The sequence below is a fragment of the Crocuta crocuta genome, unplaced genomic scaffold, assembly GCF_008692635.1.
Source record: "Crocuta crocuta isolate KB4526 unplaced genomic scaffold, BGI_CrCroc_1.0 scaffold44, whole genome shotgun sequence".
In the NCBI taxonomy this organism is placed as follows: Eukaryota; Metazoa; Chordata; class Mammalia; order Carnivora; family Hyaenidae; genus Crocuta; species Crocuta crocuta.
Genome location: NW_027530179.1, coordinates 2,958,250 through 2,967,367, shown reverse-complemented (window position 1 = coordinate 2,967,367; position 9,118 = coordinate 2,958,250). Strand labels below are relative to the sequence as shown.

The following is a 9,118-nucleotide window of genomic DNA, read 5'->3' as shown; positions in this document are numbered from 1 at the left end:
GGCGCCGCCCATGAGGCCCGGGGGACCTGATGGGAAAGGTAAAGGGAGGGAGAGGGCGTGCGTACGAACCGGAAAAGAGGGAAAAGATGGCTTTAAGTCTTAGGTTTCATTAATGATGCTTTAGCTCCTCCAAGTTGCTCTACTATTGGCGTTATCCTCCTGGAAAGCCCCTCCTTGCCTTAGCAGTGCTCAGAGTGGGGAGCAGATGTGGGGAGGGGCAAGGAAGGAAGGGGCCCCGATTAAGAGCCATCCTCGAGCTGGGTCAATGGAGTAAGGCAGGGGGTGGGGGTGGGCAGGGCCGGTGTCTAAGGTAGAGGGGTGAGCCAACCTGGTCAGGTGCGGCGGGAGCCAAGCACCCGTGGCTCTCTCACCTTCCAGGCTTGCTTTTTCTTCCACTTCTCTTTTCTTGTCTCGTCTTTCCTTTCTTTCCTATTCAAATTCTGTTCTCTCTTTTGTAGTGAAGTAGGATGCACATACGGAAAAAGGCACGTATCCTAAGTGTCCGGTTCAATGAACTGAACCCACCCGTGGAGCACCCGATGAAGAACTAAAATACTAACAACACCCCCAGAGGCTCCTCTTGGTCTCTCTTCTCTTCCTTTCCTCCTCCCCGCCCCCCCCTCCGTCCACCAGAGTAACCATTATCTTAACTTGTAACAGCACTTGGCTGGAATCTTACAGCAACTGCAGTATATATACTCTTGATGTTTGGCTTCTTTTGTGAACCGTTCCGTTTGTGAAATTCACCCATTCTGTTGTGTGTAGTTGTAAATCATTCATTTTCATTGCCACAATTTAGCATTCGTATTTTTGGTTGATGGACATTTGGATGGTTTCCAGTTAATGACTATCATAGATACTACTGCTATGAACATTCTATCAAACAGCCTTTGGTGATACGTGGACACTTTTCTGTTGGGTATATCCTTAGGAGTGGAATTTACACGTTATAAAGTAAAGAATGTTCTTGAATGAACATTGCCAGATGGTTTTCCAGAGGGATTATACCAGTGTATGCTCCCACCTTTCACTGATTTTAAAAATATTTTAAAATTTGGCATCTGAAATCTGGTCAACTTTCATTTGTTTTCTATGCCTTCTCTTTAGCTAATCCTGTTTGTGCTCTCTCTTGCCGTGCTCACAAATAATTTATTTATTTCACAGCTTTGTAAGAAAATAAAGTAGCCACTTCATAATAAAAATACCTAATAGTACTTATTTTGTACCGGACAAAAATGCTGAGCACTGGAGGTCTTAACTTGTTTCATCTTTACAAATAGTGTTATTATCCCAGTGTTTCAAGCAGGGGAAACAGGTTTAAAGTACTTAAGTAACTTGCCCCTAGTCATTCAGCTCGAAAATGGCAGATTTGAACACAGACTGAGCCTCTACTCCCAACTGCTCTACTAACTGCCTCTCTCAAACTTTGTGCATGCTGGGTAAGTCACTTGGAAGAAACAAAGACTGAATGAAGATTAAGATCCATTTCAGAATAAGAGTCACATGGAAGGAAGACTAAGACTGTCACATGAATTGGGCAGATGAAATGGGCTCCATAAATCAGCACGCAAGCAGGTTATTCACCACAGTTGGAGTGGGTAGACAGAAAGGCCTCATAAAGCAGAAGGCACTCGGCTGAACCTTCCTGAATGGTCAGGCGTCTGTCAGGCAGACAAGATGGCAGGGTACCCTGACCACCCTTTATGGCAGGCCATTTCCCTATAAACTGCCAAGTACAAGTGCTTCCTTCTCACTGAAACAGTCACCAAGCCCAACTTGCAAGCCCTCATAATACACTAGAGCTTAATCACGGTGAGGTTTAATTGCTCTCCTCCTCCTCCTCGGTTTCAGGCTTACATCACCAAAACCTTTAGAGAAACAGTCACCTTCACAGCTGTACATTCTGAGCCAATGACTGCATACTTTGGGAAGGACAAGGTAACAGAGGAAGACTAATACCTTCATTGCATGCTGCACAGACTCATCACTTACAGCTTTGGAATGCAGACAATATTCGCCGTAGCAATGCGGCAGAGGTAAATAAAAGTAAATGCGTGACATGCCTTTGAGATTTGGTTTTGGGTTTTTTTAGATGCTTTATAGGGTTTATAAGATGCTTTATATATGTGATCATGTTCTTGGCTGTCATCTAAACTATGTATGGTAGAGGTATGGTATGACCTCCGCTTTCCTGAATCCCAACCTAACAGAGTTGGCTTCCATTTTGTTTTCTCCAAACATCTGCTTACTGCTTATTGGAAATGAACCAGTTCCCTTTTAATCTCTAGACAATAGCTTCCATTTGGGCATCTCTACAGACAACTGATAGTTTTGATATTCTAAATCTTCATGTTGCCAAAAAAAAAAAAAAAGGTCTGCTTTGCCGATAAAATAGTTTTGTGCATATTTCTAGTTTTTAAGTCCACATTCTGATTTAGTTCAAGATAAAAAGCCTTTGTTTTGTACCCTTTAATATCAAATCATCATTGGTTAGCATCCATTCCAGCCTTGTCCAGAGAAAAACACGTGCTTGATTATAGACTATACTTTTGATAATCATAGTTTCACAAAGTGAGTGCAAGTTTTGGGTAAATATTTACCAGGAAAGCTCTTTAAAAACATATTTAGTGCTCACTTTGGCTGCACATATACTAAAACTGGAATATTACAGAGAAAATTAACATGGCCCCATTGTAAGGATAACATTCAAATCTATGTAACATCCATATGTTTGTATGATTGTTGAAAGCAAAGATGATCACATGTCTCACGGAGTTTCAATGATATGACATAAAGGGTGAAGGTAAAGGGATTTGTTTAGTAGTAAGGTTTCTTACTTCACTTTAAGTGGCAAACTATGACCTCTAAGCAGACTCAGAAAAGTTAGGTATGTATGTTGTAACCACTCCTAAAGCAACAACTATAAAAGTTATACAAAGAGACGTAGTAAAAAGCCAATATAGATAAACTAAAATGTAATGGGAAGAAATCTCCAAATAATCTAATAGGTTTGATGGGGGGAAAAAGAGCAAGCAATAAAAACTTATCATAAAATAGAACACCTAAGTCCAACTATTATCAGTATTTACGCTAAATAAAAATGGTCTAAATACATCAGTTAAAAGCTGGAGATTGTTGGATTGGCTTTAAAAAGACACCCAGCTCTACACTGTTATAGAATCTCACTTCAAGCATAATGATATAATTATAAGGAAAAGGATGAGAAAAGAATTACCATTCAAACACTTAATGGAGAGAATAAAGGAAAACTCCTTGAGGTCATATAGGCCATAATGGCCAACTGCCCAAACTGCCCAGGCCAGGTGCTCCCCACACCCGCTTCCTTTCCCTCTGCATAGCGATGACCCCAAGTCATCCTACCCCGATACATCCAGTCAGCTTTAAACACCTCTGCCGGCATGGGTGGGCTTCTTTTAATTTTATAAGCAAACTACCACCTTTGTTCAGGGCTCAGTCTTTGGGGAACCATCCCACTGGGCCCTCTGGCATCATAAAGCTGTGTTCTCCCTGTTCTCCGAGTGCCACTTGAGTTTTCTCCAGTCTCAGTCTATTTTTCCCCAAAACACTAATAAAAAGAAAGTCAGTGATTATATTGATCTCCGACAAAATAGACTCCAGAGCAAAGAAATTACCAGAGATAAAGTTGGATGTTACACAGTGATGAAAGAGTCAGCCCATCAAAAAGATACAACAACTCTAAATGTATACATACCTAATAACAAACCTTCAAAGTAATGAAGAAAATCTGATAGAACTGAAGTAAGAAAGAAACAAATACATGAATATAGTTGGAGACTACAAAACTTTTAGTAGATAGCACAAATAAACAAACAAACAAAAAAAAATCATGAAGAATATAGAAGACCTAAACAGTACTATGAACCAATTTGTCCAAATGAACTTTTATGGAATATTCAATCTAAATAACAACAGAATACACACTGTTTTCAAGTACACATGGAATATTCACCAAAATAAGCCATATTCGGTGTCACAAAACAAACGCTATATTTAAAAGAATGAAACAATACAAAATATGTTCTGGCCATACTAGAATCAATTACATGGATAAAAAATGTTTCTGGAAAACGTCTAAATATTTGGAAATAAAGGAATTCACTTTCAGAAATTTGTTGGTCAATAAAGAATTCTGGAGGATAATTATAAACTCTTTTGATCTGAATGTAAAGGAGCAGACAATGTATCAAAATTTGTGGGATACAATTCTAGCAGTTCCTAGAAAGAAATTTATACTTCAAATGCTCCTTGAAGAAGGGAATAAAGATCTCAAATCTAAGCGTGCACCTTAAGAAACCAGCTAACCCTAAAGTAACAAAGAATAAAATAATAATTATAAGGGAAAAAAACTAACGAAATTAAAACAAAATAAAACAATGGAGAAAATCAATGAAACCAGAGCCTAGTTCTTGTAAAAGATCAATAGAATTAATAAATTTGTATCTGGACTTGCCAAGAGAAAAAGAGAGAAGATGTATTTTATCAGTATCAGGTGGGATAGCATTGCCAACTTCACAATCGTGAGAGGGTAATAAAGGAACAATATAGGCAACTTTTTGCCTATAAATTAGATACTTAAATGAAATGAACCATATCTTGAAAGAGCAAACTAACAAAACTCATTCAAGAAGTAGGAAATAACCCTAAACCATGAAAAACTTAAATACAAAGAACAAACTGAGGATTGATGGGGCCAGAGGGGAAGATGGGTGATGGGCATGGAGGAGGTGCTAGTTGAGATGAGCCCTGGGTGTTGTATGTAAACGATGAATCATGGGAATCTACTCCCGAAGCCAAGAGCACACTGTATACTCTGTATGTTAGGTAACTTGACAATAAGTTATAGTTTAAAAGAATAATAATAAAAATAAATAAAATAAAAAAATTGTAATAAAAAAAGAAATAGGAGATAACCTGATTATCCCATATACACTAAAGATATCGAATTCATAGTTGAAAATCCTCCAAAAAAATCCGCACCAAAACACAAAAAAACTCCCAAGCCCAGATATTTTTATCAATGAATTCAACCAAACCTTTAAGAAAGAAATAATAGCAATTCTACACAACTGGAATTCCCATACATTGTCAGTGAGAAGGCAGAATTGTACAGGCTTTCCGACAAAACAGTTTGACAATTCCATGTAAAGTCAAATGTAGGCTAACCGTAAAACTCACTCGTCATCTCCCGGGTATTATCCTAGAGAGATGAAAACCTCAGTTCTCACAGAAGCCTGTACATGAATGTACACCGCATAATTCATAATCGATGCAAACTGGAGGCACTAAGTGTCCCTCCATAGCTAAAGAATAAAAAAACACTGTGGTACATCCATACAGTGATATACCACTGAGCAATAAAAAAGAATGAATGCCTCCAAAACATGGATGAATCTCAACTGTACATGCCAAGTCAAAGAAGCCAGTCTCAAAAGATTGTATATTGAATGGTCCCATTTCTATGACATTCTGGAAAGGCAACATTATAGTGATGGAGAACAAATCAATGGCTGACAGGAGGAGAGGGAACTACCAAAAGGTAGTACAAGGGAGTTTTTTCAGGTGATGGAACTACTCTGTACCTTATTTGTGGGGGTGGTTATAGATGTTTCTGCATGCATTAAAACATACAGAACTCTAAACCAAAAAAAGAGAATTTCCCGTATGTAAATTTTTAAATGAGCAAGATTCTTAAAAACTTCAGAAAAAGGTAAAGCCAACATCATTAGATACAAGCTCCAGCTTTTACCTGCCTAATGATATTCGCTTGAACCCACTCAGTCTGCCCAGGGTAGCAGCTGTTTCTATGAGAATTAGATGGTTCCGCTCCTACGTTCCTCACAGAGAATCTCTCAGACAGTCCCAAGGGCTTGAGGTTCAGGCTGAGGGGACAAGTGGGTTTTGATGACAGTTGCAGAAGCACTGGTTACATTGTATCTCTGTGAGAGGACCAGGTGGGTGTAGACAAGAGGAAGTGAGTCCTAGAGGAATTACAACCACATGAAGTCATTCGGTTGGGCTGTGAGGAGGGTTACGGTGGGTTGCTAGCTCTATCTATTCCTTTATAAACTAACGTGCCCTTGGGCGTGCCTGACATTACCAATAATCTTTGTCCCCACAGCAGTGAGCCTGCAGTCTCCCAGGGAGAGCCTGGCAGTGGGCTGGACTGCAGCCAAGAGTCCGTGTCAACAATCTTCACTCATCCCACTGATTCACGCATTACTCATTCTCTCCACCAGTGTTTTGGGGGAGCTCGGCTCATGCGCTTTCTAGAACCCTCCAAGAACATGGATTGTGCATATCCCCTCCTGATGGTAAGCGATCTTTGCTCCTGCCTTATTCCTTCACGGATTGAGTTAGGACTTTTCCACAAGAGTAAAGCCTCCCTGAGGACAGGAATGCCGTTTTGTGTCTCTTTGGCATGACCTCCGAACATAACAGTCCCCTCCTATAAACTCTTTTTTAAATTTTTTTTAATGTTTTATTTATTTCTAGGAGAGAGAGAGACAGCGTGAGCAGGGGAGGGTCAGAGAGAGAGGGAGTCACAGACTGAAACAGGCTCCAGGCTCTGAGCTGTCAGCACAGAGCCCGACGTGGGGCTCGAACCCACGAACCGTGAGATCATGACCTAAGCGAAAGTCGGATGCTTAACCGACTAAGCCACCCAGGCACCCCCCCCGCTATAAACTTTTAAACAAACAAAAACCCGCTTATAAAGCAACTGTTAATAATTCAAGTACAAGTATACATGCCCGAAAAAATAGTTGCTGGTGGAATGAATTAATGAATAACTGGAACTTCCATTCATAGCCTCCTCCACTAGGGATTCTGCCCTTATAGTAACTCAAAGGCTGACATCAGTGAAATGGACATTACAGTGTGGGGGTTTTATAGAGATTCTAATTTTGAAGTAAAACGTGGAAAAATTTTTGAAGTAAAACGTGGAAAAGAGTTGGTAATAATAATAACAGTTAACATTTGCTAAGAGCCCACCATGCACCTAAAGCTCTGTCTCTTATGAGCTCCCTTCATCTGTATAAGTAACCCCATGAGACTGATGCTATTCGTCCCATTTCACAAACGAGGAAGCAAAGACTTAAAAAGGTGAAGTTACTTGTCCAATATCACACAGATAATAATAAACAACACAGCTGGTATTGTGACCCAGGTCTGTCCATTGTGAAAGCCCATTGTATTAACCACCATGTTTTACTGTATGTGAGAAGTAGGGTGGGTTTGGAGGAGGCTGGGATGATGAGAGAGACTTAGAAATTGCTGACTGAATTGCAACCAGTGAATGGTTGCAGATAAGAAATGGCTGGATTTGGGGATTCTGGAATCCTCCTTCACTCTGCATAACCTAAGAGACTCCAGAGACAAGCTGAAAAAAAGAAGCAGGGACCAAAATGTGGTACATGAAAAATAAAAAAAAATACCTAGCCCTTGGAGGAAGGAAAACGATGGAGACAAGACGCCAGAGAAAAGTGATCTGAGGTCATGGTCTGTTGCATCACCATGAATTTTTGGCAGGATTTATTGCTCTGGTAATTGTCTCACGTAATGGCAAAGTTCATACTTTAGTCACAGCAAGACCACATTAAAATACAACTATTACATAAATATATTTTTAAGAACCTTCAGCCAGATCCAAGATAAATACATGCATTACAAAATTCAAAAAAAAAAAAAAATGTTGACCCGTATTACTTTTATACACACAGCTAATTTTCTTTTGGCCAACAAAAGAGATCTTGCCATCTTGCCAACTGACCAGAGATCAAAAAAGGGCATGGTGTCAAAGAGGACCCAGGCTGGAGAGAAGCAAGGTAAGGAGGCTTGCCGAGTAGAAGTCTGCTTGTCCGTGGGTGGGAGCAGAATGAAGAGAGGGAAGTGGGCAAATGCCCATGACCAAACAGATTAGAATTCTGAAAGGAAAAGGGAAGGGTAGTTATAATGATTGACAGCTAGAATCCGTTTGCCCTTTTGTTAAAGGAACCCTGAAGTTTCTTTGGAACCTATCTCTGCTCCATTCACAGCCCCTTAGGTTCAAGGGGAGCTCAGGGTTGCGCAGGTGACTTGGGTTGGCCTATGGGAGCATGAATCCCTGTGAGCACCGTGATTGGTTCCAAATGGACACATGCTCCACTCGGAGCCCATTTTCTGTTTTAAAACAGAAAAAAGTCACGTCTTCTAATAGACTTGCAAAGCAAGCTACTTAGGGTTGTATTTGTGACCTCCTCATTTGCATGTAGTTTGCAAAGGATCATTGTTTTTTAAACTGTAATTCTATTCTCTAGTTAGGTAAGGCTGTTTCTTTGTAACTCTTAGAAGATGTTTTATGAATCTATGTTATGACATAATAAAAACAGATCATACTTTGCTCAGATTTGGGGCTTTTATCAGAAATGTGCCTAAGAGTCCATCTTTCCTTCCCTTGGACTTATGGAGAAACCGGGATGTGGTCCTGGAGCAGCTGCTTGTGCCCATCTAGCCACTGCTAAGACAGATAATATCGAGAGTAAACCCAACAGAGAGAAAACAAGGGCTGAAAGATGGAGAAAGGAAACCCAGTTCTGATGTCTTGTTTGAGTGACCAGATCCCTTGGTATCTAAAAAATAGATATCCGTAGGGGCGCCTGGGTGGCTCAGTTCAGCGTCCCACTTCGGCTCAGGCCATGATCTCATGGTTCATAGGTTTGAGCCCTTCGTCGGGCTCTGTGCTGACAGCCAGCTCAGAGCCTGGAGCCTGCTTCAGATTCTGTGTCTCCCTCTCTCTCTGACCCTCCCCTGCTCACGATGTCTCTCTCTCTCAGAAATAAATTAAAAACATTTTAGAATTTAAAAAAATAAAAACTGGATATCCATAGAGTTTCCTGTCCTGATGCTCAGAAAAGTCCCTTTTTGTCTCAAACCGTCTTGAGTTGGGTTTTCTGATGTTTTTAACTGGAGATTTATATCCACAGCCATTAGGATCTGCGTAGAATAAAGCGGGCAATGGGAGAGATGGCCCACATGTTAGAAAAAAGATTTCGGGGCTATTATAAGTTGGATAGGAGTCAACAGCACAGTGATGCACTTG

The 9,118-nt window shown here is 40.4% G+C and overlaps 1 protein-coding gene, 1 long non-coding RNA gene and 1 other non-coding gene across 3 annotated transcripts in view; 2 read left to right on the top strand and 1 right to left on the bottom strand.

The window, feature by feature from the left end:
* Positions 1 to 9,118, bottom strand: part of CLIC5 (chloride intracellular channel 5) — a 174,997-nt gene that overhangs the window by 107,386 nt on the left and 58,493 nt on the right. The window lies entirely within an intron of this gene.
* The window catches only part of LOC144232140 (uncharacterized), a 26,620-nt gene that overhangs the window by 350 nt on the left and 17,152 nt on the right, over positions 1 to 9,118 (top strand). Inside the window, exons 2-4 of the long non-coding RNA XR_013335318.1 lie at positions 1,852 to 2,036; positions 6,161 to 6,353; positions 7,761 to 7,865. This is a non-coding gene — a long non-coding RNA (uncharacterized LOC144232140). The remainder of the gene's footprint in view (positions 1 to 1,851; positions 2,037 to 6,160; positions 6,354 to 7,760; positions 7,866 to 9,118) is intronic.
* Positions 2,628 to 2,733, top strand: LOC144232232 (U6 spliceosomal RNA). Its single transcript, XR_013335344.1, has one exon. It is a non-coding gene; the product is annotated as a U6 spliceosomal RNA (small nuclear RNA).